The sequence below is a fragment of the Octopus bimaculoides genome, chromosome 13 (assembly GCF_046866305.1).
Source record: "Octopus bimaculoides isolate indiv1 chromosome 13, ASM4686630v1, whole genome shotgun sequence".
Classification (NCBI taxonomy): Eukaryota; Metazoa; Mollusca; class Cephalopoda; order Octopoda; family Octopodidae; genus Octopus; species Octopus bimaculoides.
In genome coordinates, this window is record NC_142940.1 from 53205575 (window position 1) to 53218074 (window position 12500).

A 12500-nucleotide genomic window follows, 5' to 3' on the forward strand; every position below is an offset into this window, starting at 1 on the left:
AAATGATATCAAAAACACATACACAAAGTATGTGTTTTGTCAGTTCATGGGCAGGCTGAAATTGTAGGCATAAGAGAATATATTCTTGTCGATTCACCTGTTATTAAAACACCTATATATACATACACACACACACACACATATATTTATATATATGTATGTACATATATACATACATATGTACATACATATTTACAGATATACAAATGACAGACTTTCATACAGCTTTTGTTTACCAAATTCACTTCCAAGGCATTGGTCAGCCCAAGGGTATAGTAGAAAGAACTTGCCCAAGGTGCTTCACAGTGAGATCAAACCCAGCCACATGGTAGCAAAGCAAGCTTCTTAACCATGTATGTGCCTATATTAACATTTCTCCCAACTTATCCTGACATCCTACCCACCCACCCCACCTTGACATCCTCGATACAATTTGAATATCTACTCTTTCATGCTAAACATGGATTACATATGTCCATCTTACTACATTGTCCACCACTTCCAGTAACAAATTTTTATTGCTTTATTTTGCTTCAATTTTTATTTAATAGTTTGGATTGGAGTAGGGTTGTGTCAAAGGTCTTCTTTGCAAGACCCTCCTAGATCTGTGTGATCAATGTGGTTAATGTTCCTGAGCAGAGAAGGGGTTCTTGAAGCCCAGTGTTCTGTTAATGTTGTACTAAACATAGTATATATATACACAATGGGTTTCTTTCAGTTTCTATCTATCAAATCCACTCATGAGGCTTTGGTCAGCCTGAGGCTATAGTGGAAGACACTTGCCCAAGGTGCTATGCAGTGGGACTGAACCCAGAACCATTGGTTGGAAAGCAAGCTTCTTACCACACAGCCACATCTGCACCTGTCTACAGGACTTTAACTTTTTCTACTCTATTTCCTACCCAATATGTACTTGCTATTATTTATAACTTTATGTGCTTTGAGACCCACTGTTCCCTGCAAAAATTGTTTCATGTTCTCATGAATGTTCATACATTCTTATACATGAAAGAAAAAAAATAATAATAATCACAACATCGTCGTTTAGTGCCTGTTTTCCATGCTGGCATGGGTTAGACAGCTTGACTGGAACTGGTAAGCTGGAGGGCTGTACCAGGATCCAGTCTGGTTTGACTTGGTTTCTGCTGCTGGATGCCCTTCCTAACACCAACCACTCCAAGAGTGTAGTGGGTGCCTTTTATTTGTCACCAGCACAAGTGCCTTTTATGTATCAAATAATTAAAATGGCAGCCAAAGTGCAGTGAAAGATATCATCAGCTTAATGGTTAGTTCTGGTCAAGATATGTAGAGGTAACTACTCCAAAATTTAAATTAGTTAAAAATTGAATGCAGGCTTGTATTGGGTGTGAGCCTGTCTTTGATAATACTGCAATGATTTTGGACATGTTTAGTCATCTGACACTCTACTCCCCATGTACTCTGTCTTGACAGCTGATATCCCCCTTATCTTGCTTGTCAGTGATTTCTGTCATGACCCTTCACAGTAGACCTCAATACATGAGTTATGTAACAGTTCGCTACAACTAACGTGTGAAACCGATCTTCTCTAAGAATGGTAACTAGAAATCTAAATGTGTATGCTCGAAGCTGCACATCTTCTTCATCACCTCAAACAATTCTTTGTGCAGCTTTTCCTCTCCTTTCTTCCCATATTCTGCTATCTCTATTATATTTCACTTCATAAAGATTATTGATATATGGAGATGGAAATGTGTGTATGCATACATGCGTGTGTTTATGTGTGTGTGTGTGTGTGTGTGTGTGTGTGTGTATGCTTGCTTGTGGTTACATTCCACTTGTCTATTTTACTCCTTCCACCAGCCTATTAATTCTATTAATTATGGAATTCCGTGTAATACATTTTACGGCTTGGTCAGATGCAAGATAATTATATTCTCTACCTTTAGGCTAACAAAGCACTGGGTAAGGGGTTGATTTGAGGTGACCGATGTTAATGTAAGCTGTTAACCTTTCAAAAGAGGTGTAATTACCATTACATCATCTTTGTCATTATCATTGTTACAGTAATTATCATCACTAAGACCATCATCATATTTAGCCTTTTTTTAATCAGAAAGGCATGACATAGATGGAAACACAGAAGAATTAAATATTGGATTTGCAGAAAGCCTGTTCCTTAGATGCTAAAACTGACCACTGCCAATTATTTGTGTGCGTGTGTGCATGCGTGCATGTGCACGTATGGATATCTTGAATGACATACAAAATTTCCAATACACATATGGTACAACTCTATAAGGAATGTGTTAATATGATATGTCCTATAAACGCTAAGTTGATTGGAATCCTATATGAAGATTTTGTGTTAGGTCAGTGCATTTAAAGGAACTCAGCATGGCAATGTCATTCCTTCCCAAAGCAATAATACTTGTGATAACATCTGAATTTAGTACTAAAAGCTAACAAAACACCAGTTTGTGAGTGGTTTCAGTGTTAACTAAAATGAACTGTGCTAACACATTATACCATCTTTGTTGTTAATTAATCAAGTTAGTGGACTGAGACATATAAAGGCGTCACAAATGCAATGCAAGCCTGAAGATTGCAAATGCATGAAACTTGAATCCCTAAAAGAGAAAAAAACACCTTATGATTTATAACATTAAATCACTTTATAACTGAAACAGTCTTGTTGTCTTAGAATGTTCAGTTATAAAGTGATTTAATGTTATAAATTATAAGGTGTGATTTTAAATTCACATTATTTGATGCTACAAATGATAGGAAAGCTTGGAGAGTGTTTGTGGACAGATGAGTGAATTTGATGTTGCTCAAAGGGGTACAGATCCAGCATGATGCAGTGGAGGGGTAAACCAGCATATAATGTGGGGCCTCGCTGCTGATATTGGGGAGTTGTGTTCTATGCCTTGACCCGAGCATAGAACAGGACTTGCCTCTTTGAGCTGGGAAATGAATGGAATGCCTGGTGTGTGTCTTGCTGCGGCTACCCCCTCCTAAAAAAATGGGGAATAGGCCTGGGTATATGAAAAATAACAGAAACATTGTTATAAAGGCATAAGTCACATTAATAAAATCATCATCATTTAACATCTGTTTTCCATGCTTGCATAGGTTGGATCTTTTGACAGAATTTAGTAAGTCGGGGGGTTGCACCAGGCTCCAGCCATCTGTTCTAGCATGGTTCCCATGGCTGGACGTCCTTCCTAATGCCAATCATGTTATAGAGTGTACTAGGTGGTGGTGGTGGTGGTGATGATGACACCCACCCCTAATCAGTTTAATTTGTTTCCTAAGAACACTATGGGATAGTGAAGAAAACAAATGTATGTCCCCATATAGATGTTATGAATATTGTCAGTCAGACATTGAAGCAGACTCAGATCTGCTGAGAGTTTTTGAAGACATAGGATATGCTTATATGATCATATATAAGCATGTATATATATGTATGAGTTGTGTGTATTCACATATTTTTTTTTAGTTTTATTTTATTGTTTTATCGCAATGCACACAGAACACAGGCACACCAATACATGTCGCATAAAAATGTATGCATATGTATGCATGATATACGTATGTAAATGGTGTGGCTGGGAAAGTAAAGATTCTGGAAATTAATGTTGTAGTGAATGAATATCACAAAGTAATTTATTTACATTAAAAAAAATATATCAATATTATTTGCAATGCACACACACATATTGTATACGAGCAGGGAGAAAGTCTGGTATCAAAGCGTATACATTTTGAATACACTCACACACTGTGTGTATACATTCAAACTGTATACTTGTCAACACCACAGTCTTCCTTAATGTACATATACATGTGTACACACAGAATATATACATACATACATACATATATACATATATACATATATATATATATATATATATATATATATATATATATATATATATATATATATATATAATTCTTTTATGTTGGAAAAAAATTGTTTGATCTTTCTTTCCCGCTTTCTTCCATAGCCCCTATCTTTTTCTCTCTCCCCTTTGTCTCTTACTTTGACTATCTATCTGTTTACCGCCACCCATCTCTCTCACTCTGATGCCAACGATAATTCAGTCAATCCTGAATTAATTATACACAGACAATCACAAATATATGATGATGATGATGATGATGTGGGGGTGGGATAAAACTTGAAGTAAATGTAGCAAAGACAAAAGTTTTAGTAAGCAAGAATAAATACAGAACCACATTGCCAATTGGTAAGTTGCCATGCTCATTATGCAGAAGCGTGTGAGATAAGAATTCTGTACAGAGTATTGAATATAAACTGTAGTTGCACAAAAGGTGCAATGGAATAACAATCAGATTGAGAGAAAAGAAGGCTTTGGTATGTATAAAAGATGCACAGGAGTACTTAGTAGTAAGAATACAAAAGAAATGGGTTCTTTGAGTTACCCAGAAGACTTGCTAGTAGTTCATAGCTCCTGGTACCTCAGTTATCTAACCAGTAGTGGAAATGGATATTCCAAAAGCATAGTAACAAGACTAAGGATGGAGTGGGAAAATGGAAAAAAATTCTGTTGCCAGCAAAAGATCTCCCCCCTCTCTTTCTCTCTTTTTCTTTCCCTCCCTCTCTCTCGCTTTTTCTCTCTCTCTCTTTCTGAGAGCAAGTCATATAGTGTGTCTGTATGAAGTGAAATATTGCTTAGTAAGAGTAGAATAGACACTGAATGCAGAGAAAAGCTGGAAAGAAATGAGATGAGCGTACTCCAGTGGATTTGTAATGTTAGCATTTATGAATGACAGATCAAAGGATGTCAGTATCTGTATACAGATGGGCTGTACAAAATTCATTGTAAGAAAGTTTCAAGCCTCTCAATCATCCTTCAAACGCAGCCCATTATACATCTGCAAAACCATATACAAGTGAAGCTACCACTTTAGAATTATTCATAAGTTACCTCCCTTGTAGGTTTTGTGTGCATGACACAAGACACTGCCATTTTAAAATATGGTGATTTATAAACAGCTCGATGTGCACCATTTGAAAAATCCAAACCAATGAAACCGTACAGTAATGGATGCTTAACTAACCTGTTTTATTGTTTAATACATGCATACACATACAGACATACATACAACATCATGATCATCATCATTTAATGTCTGTTTTTCATCCTGGCATGGGTTGGATGGTTTGAGGAGCTGGCAAGCAAGAAGTCTTTGCCAAGTTCTGTTGCTTGCTTTGACATGGTTTTTATTGCTGGATGCTTTTCCTAATGCCAACCATTTTGCAGAGTGTGCTGGGTACTTTTTACATAGCGCCAACACCAGTGGGGTCACCAAATAACTTGAAAGACAAAGACCCCTTGAGTGGGAGAGGTTGTAGTATTGAGGAAAGTGCCTTTGTACCAGTTGATGAGAGGTTAAAAAATATAATAGAAGGTCAGATGTAGGGACCTTGCTGTAGAGAAGATACATGGCTACCTCAGTTGAAAAAGTAAGAGAGAAAAATGGTATCGGAGATGTGTTGAAGCATACCCTCAAGGTACAGTGGCAGGGTGGATATAAGTGAAATGGTAGAGAGGATTAGACAGGGTGAGTGGGCATGAGGATGAAGGGTGAAGCTTCATAAGAGTGTAAGGAGAGATGGTGTGGAGGTGACCATAACAAGTGACGATGAGAGATGTAAAAGTGGCTCAGGGGAACTATGGTAGAAATGTGAGAGCATATATGTATATACACAAACTTAGACATTGATATTAAACTCTAACTATACTTTATACTACCTGGATTATGTACACAACCAAGAAGATTATTCAGAGACAGAGTCAAGTATGTATTGTTACATATACACATATCTTCACACACTCACACAAATACGTCCATTCACACATGCATTTATACATATGAATGTGCTGTATGTAAAGCATATTAGAAGATACGCAGTGAAATAAATTATGAAACTCGTGTGCACATACACGTAAGTGTGTAAGTGTATATGCATTCGAAGTCACTGTCAACTTTATTATTTTGTTTTTGGTACACATTAATTTCTTATTTTATACATGCATATCAAGTGATTTCTTTTAAGATTAATATTTGAATAACTTCTAGTATCTGTAAAACACATACACATTAACATACATAAGATATATACATATATATATATATATATATATATATATATATATAAATATGTATATATATATATATATATATATATATATATATATATATATATATATATATATATCATCACCATCATCATTTGATGTCTGTTGTCTATGCTGGCATGGGTTGGATGGTTTGTCCAGGCTGGCATGCTCAAAGGCTGCACCAGATTCCAGTCTGATTTGACATGGTTTTCTATGACTGGATGCCCTTCCTAATGCCAACTACTCTGAGAGTGTAATGGGTGCTTTTACTTGCCATTTTGCATGACACTGGTATCTGCCACCTGCAGTTTTGCTCAGTCTGACGGGTCTACTCAAGCACAACATAATGCCAAAGGTCTCAGTCATTGCCTCTGTGAGGCCCACTACTTGAAAGGAACTCACCCTTGGAACTTTCCAGGATGTAACTCATCCTCTGAACGTTCCAGGGAGTCCCATCCACGGAACTTCAGGAAGTAATTCTCCTCCTCGGAACTTTCCAGGAAGTAATTCCTCCCCTCCTTTGAACTTTCCAGGAAATGATTCGCCCCCTCCTCGGAACTTTCCATAGCAGCCAAATCTCCCTACTGTATTAATGAGACAATTTTGCGTGTTATGTAGTTTGAATGAGAAACTTTAAGGTGTGTGAGCAACTGGTTGTGTTAATTTGTCGAAGAAAGGGGAATTGCATTAGAAAAAGTTTTAATTGCTGTTCTCGGTAAGTATGGGTGCTAGGAAAAAATAGAAGAGGCATTAAAAAGTTGACGTTAAGAATTGCTTTAACAGAAAATGAAGCTGTAAGAATTAACGGGGAAATTGTATGTAAGAATTAATAGCAGACATATCCAATTTAAGAAAAGTGAAGATAAAAGCTAAGTGAAGAAGTCTGGAATAAGTAATTGTTATGCGCTTATAGAAAAACAATTTATATTATAGAATAGATACATACCTGTTGAAGACGAAAATGTATGTTAGAGCTATTGTATTGGACGTGTGTATAATCATAGAGAAAGTGAAAGACATATGAAATGGACGTGTGTGTATGTGTGTGTTTTTGCAGCTAATTTAGTGGGAGTTTTGCAGTCAGAAGGAGGTGGTTTGTGTTTTATCTCTCGATCAATGGCCGGACAAGAGAAAATATGTTTTTAATATGTGTTTTGGGGAAAGGGGATCTTTTGAAGTGGGCGTCAAAGGAAAAGAGACATAGACAGTTTTATGACTGAACTACTTTTGAAGTTTGCGCGAGATGGAAATTCGATGTGCGTGCGTAAATCTGTGTGTGTGTATGTTTGATGGGGTGTGCGAGACAGCGAGTAATGTTGAGGGTGTGTGTGTATATGAGAGAGAGAGATAACTGAAATTTTCCATTCAGTTTTTGTAGTGAGTGAATGTGTGAGTGATTGGAGAGAGTAATTATGTATGTATGTGTGAATGGCTTCAGTGATACACACTCACATACATGCATGCACGCAGGTTGTTTTAATCGATTTTCTCAGTAACTATGAGGGCTAGGAAAAAATACAAAGCGCTTTCCAATCTATGCACCCGTCTCCACATGTGTGCCATTTTTCACACGAATCCACCCAGCCATTTGGCCGTGAACCTCGAGACAAGAAAGAATACAACGGTCGCCCATGTTCAATATATATTATATATATATATATATATATATATATATATATATATATATATATATAAAGCAAGCTAACAGAATTGTTAGCATGCCAGACAAAATGCTTAGAGGCATTTCATCTGCCTCTACGTTCTGAGTTCAAATTCTACCAAGGTCAACTTTGCCGTTCATCCATTTGGAGTCAATTAAATAGGTACCAGCTGAACACTATGGTCAATGTAATCAACCTACCCCACCCACCCTGACTGGTGGCTTTGTGCCAAAATTTGAAACCAATATATGTGTGTGTGTGTGTATATATATATATATTTATATATATATATATATATATATATATATATATATATATATATATATATATATATATTTATCATATATATATATATTTATTATATATATATATTTATTATATATATATATATATATATATATATATATATATTTATCATATATATATATATTTATTATATATATATATTTATTATATATATATATATATATATATATATATATATATATATATATATATATATATATATATATGTTTTTGTACTTGTCTGTATTTATTTCCAAAATTTAATATTTCTCTCTAAGTCTAAATATCAATGCCACATGAGCGCTTTATGCTGAAGCAACTGCAATTGTTGGTGTAATTACTGTCACTGCCATTCCTTGTGCTGCCTGCTGCTGCTGCTGGCATTGCAAATCTAGTTATTGCTTCTGCTGTTTTATATAAATATATGAGATTCTTATAAATATCAGTTTTATAAATATCTTCAATTCAATCCTATTTTGGCATTAATTCTATTGTGATGTGTAAATAGAGATTCTAGAACTGATTACACGCTCTTGGGAGATGTTTACAGAGATTTTCAACGTCAGTGAATGAATACTGAAATCATTATCACTGTTTTCGTCATCATTGTCGTCATAAGTCCTTCATCATCATCATCATCATCAATATTTCATTCCATTTGACGTCAGTGTTATTTTTTTTTTTTATTTGTTTTTTTTTTCCATCATGCTTGAATGAGTTAAGCGAAACAATAACATTTTTTTTTTTTTTTTCAAATAAAAATCCCTTGTTCTGATATGAAGATTAATTTTCACCAGCATCACAGAAACAATCTGATGTCTGTTTAATTACAGTCTATTTTTAATTTCCATTATTATCGTCCTCATCATCATGAACATTATTGTCGTAACTACTAATATCGTTTTCATCATCATTACCATCATCCTTTTATCAATTATTTAACTACCATTCAATCTAAAAATAAACTTGAGTCATTGTTATTATTATTATTATTATTATTATTATTATTATTATTATTATTATCATCATCATCATCATCATCATTATTATTATTATTATCATCATTATTATTATTATTATTATTATTATCCCCAGTTTAATTCTTCATGCTTTATTTTTAGGGGTAGTTGGTTGTTGTTTATTTCATCTTCATCATGGCTGGAATAACAATTATTGATATTTAACTCCTCTTCAACAATAATCAACCAGATCTGTGATCGAAAGTATTCCAACCATGACCTTCCCATCTTTTATTTAAATAGTGTATCTATGATTGCATTAGCCAATCTCTCTTACATTTCTTTCAAGATAGTATGATATGATATAAGGAAATTCAGCTGCTATTTCTAGCAAAGTTGACCAACTACTTGGAGACTGTAGTTAGCTTTGGTGGTGGTTGTGGTGGTGTAGGTTTGGTGATGATAGTGGCCTTGGTGGTGGTGGTGGCGGTGGCGGCAGTGGAAGTGGTGGTAGTCATCTAGTTAGTTTCTGTGGTGGTTGTAGTGGTGGTATGGAGATGGTAGTCGCCTTGGTGGTGGATGGTGGTGATGGCTTTGATGACATTGATGGTAGTTTGATGATAGGGTGATAGCCGCAGTATTCATGGCAGTGGTAATAATGGTGGTACTTTTGGCAGTAGTGGCTAGTGATAAGGAAGAACCCACTGCATACAGATCGAACTCACATAACATAGATGAATCCATTGAAATAAGCAAATCATGCACATTGATGTATAGATCACAGGTGTCGCAATGATCTCTCTCTTTCTAGAAGCTGACAACTGTTATTATAAAAGTTTAACCCTTCACAAAACACAGAAATCAAACAAGTAGTCTTAACTCCATTTTTATGCACTGGCATAACTGGAAGGGCAGGTCCCCACCACCACCACCACCACCACCACCATGGCACTTTTATGGGGACAGTACCACTTTTGGGTCTGCTGTAGGCAACATGTAATTTTTTTGGAGGCCCAGAGGCAGTATGGTTTCTGCAGTTGGATACCCTTCCTAATGCCAACCACTTTGCAGAGTGTGCTGAGTTTTTTACAGGCAATTAAAAACATAAATCTCTTGTAACTTTTGCTCAAAATCTGTAGTATTCATAATTTACATCTAAGCTCTGTAGAATTAATGGATCAGAGCAATCTAAAGTGAACACAAACTCCCATCATCCAAGAGCTTGTTTAATAATTTATAAACCCAGCCATTTCAACTCTGCAGATATACCACAAGACAAAGATATGCCTGATTTCTTCATATTCCTGTCATCCATTTCAAGTGAATCAGATGATGCTATGTTCCAAGTAAAGGAGATAACACCAGGATGCACTTTATTTTCTGCATAAATGCTTCTTTTGCAAACAATGCATTAATCAGAAATATACCATGCTGAAATAGAAATAAATTGTAAATTACATATCATTTGATAATCATTTGGAATGCAATCTCTTCCATAAAACCATGTATTTGCATTTATCTTGCATGATTATGATATATTGTACTGTAGTAAATATATTCTCGTCATTGAAAGCAACGTAACAATAATATTCTAAGGTTCATTTAACCAAAGTATTTCATGCAAACTAATAAGTTTATCAACCACGATAATCAGTTATTAGGATATCCAAGATGTTTCCTGTAACTCCGAGAATAACTAATTCATCAATGATTCAATGTTATTTCATGAAGTAAAGTTGTTAGGAAATAATTTTAGTGCTAACGAAAAAAAAAACAACAATGTAGCATCGAGTCTGGTCTAATTGGACAGTGTGTGTGGGTGTGTGTGTAATAATCATCATCATTATCATTTTAACATATGTGCAGCTGTTACATTCAAATCCCTCTTCTGTTAGCTTTCCTATGATCCAGTTGCATCTCTTGTGCAGCCATTGTTTATACTGGGTATCCGAGATAGAAATTCATCCTACACATTTTCTGCATATCAAGTAAGGTCACTTCTGAGATGACAGTAGAGTTTTATATTCTTTCTTGGTTAGGCTTTTAACTTCACTAGATTTACTTTTAGACTTCTTGTTCTTAGGATTGACTTCCATGTTTGGGAATTCTCCTCTGATTCTGTAACTGATTCTGCTATGAGGACTATATCTAAAATATAACAACTATATAAATAACATTAGGTGCTGGAGACCAAGTCCCGAAAGATACTCGTCTGTACACTTAATTCATTACTGAATTCATTGCTAATTTTCGTTTTATTGACAGCAACTTCAAATATAGTTTGCATAGCTTTCACAATCCATTCATCTATGCCCAGTTTTTCTAGCAACTACCTGACTACAGATTGTGGAACTCTGTCAAATGCCTTCCCTGTGTAAACAAATGCTAAATATGGTGGCATCCTCTTGGTTAAGAACTTCCCTTGTTGCTGCTTCATTGAGATGAAGGCATAGGCAGTTTCTCATCCTGACTAAAACCCAAACTGCATCTCATGTGGTGTAATTCATTTCCTAATTCATTCTGCTATAACTTAATTACTTTCATTATTTGATCCATAGAGCATCACCTTTGTCCTTTTAATAATTGATCAGCAAGTAACTATTGAATTTCCTACATCGTTAGACATTTCTAGCATCACAGCAATTATCCTTGATGTATATTGTGTTTTTAAATACAGCACATCCATAAGAGATATTATCTCCAAACAAATACCACAGTAAATTCACTTTATGCAATGTATTTACATTGAGTATAATATACAGATGGCTATTTTAACCTAATACCATTTCTAATGCATATAATGGATTTTTATTGAACCAGGCAGCTTTTAGCAACAACTGTAATTGTTTTGCTATATCAGTGGTGACACATTTCATCTTAGCACGGGGTTGGCTCTGGCTATGCTGCTGACAGTGCCAAATGAGGCAGAAATAAACATCCAGCTGCTGCTAAAACAATTCCCATCTGCCTCCGATACATATTGTATTTTTAAACACATAAGAGATGTTATCTCCAGACAAATACTACTGTAAATTTGTTTTTTGCCCTGTATTTCCATTAAATACGATACGCAGACAGATATGTGTGTGTGTGTGTGTGTGCGTGCCATTGTCTTTGTCGTCATTTAACATCCATCTTCCATGCTGGCATGGGTAGGAGTGTGACAAGATGAAACAGGTCCAAGGATTGTGTCATACTCCAATGTCTGTTTTGGCATAGCAGAAGACACTTATCCAAAGCAGCACAAAATGGAACTGAACTGAAAAACATGTGGTTGGGAAGTGAACTTCTTAAACATACAGCCATGCTGGCGCATCACAGCCATGATGTGTCTATATATAGATTGATAGATTGAAATAAAAATATGACTTGGGAAAACTATTTTGTGTCTGTGTAAGTGTGAATGTGCGTGATAGAGAGAGGGGGGGGGGCGGCGGGAAGAATGAAAGTGATGAGAA

At 35.5% G+C, this 12500-nt stretch overlaps 1 protein-coding gene across 2 annotated transcripts in view; it reads left to right on the forward strand.

The window, feature by feature from the left end:
- The window catches only part of LOC106877721 (cGMP-dependent 3',5'-cyclic phosphodiesterase), a 436212-nt gene that overhangs the window by 404503 nt on the left and 19209 nt on the right, over positions 1-12500 (forward strand). The window lies entirely within an intron of this gene.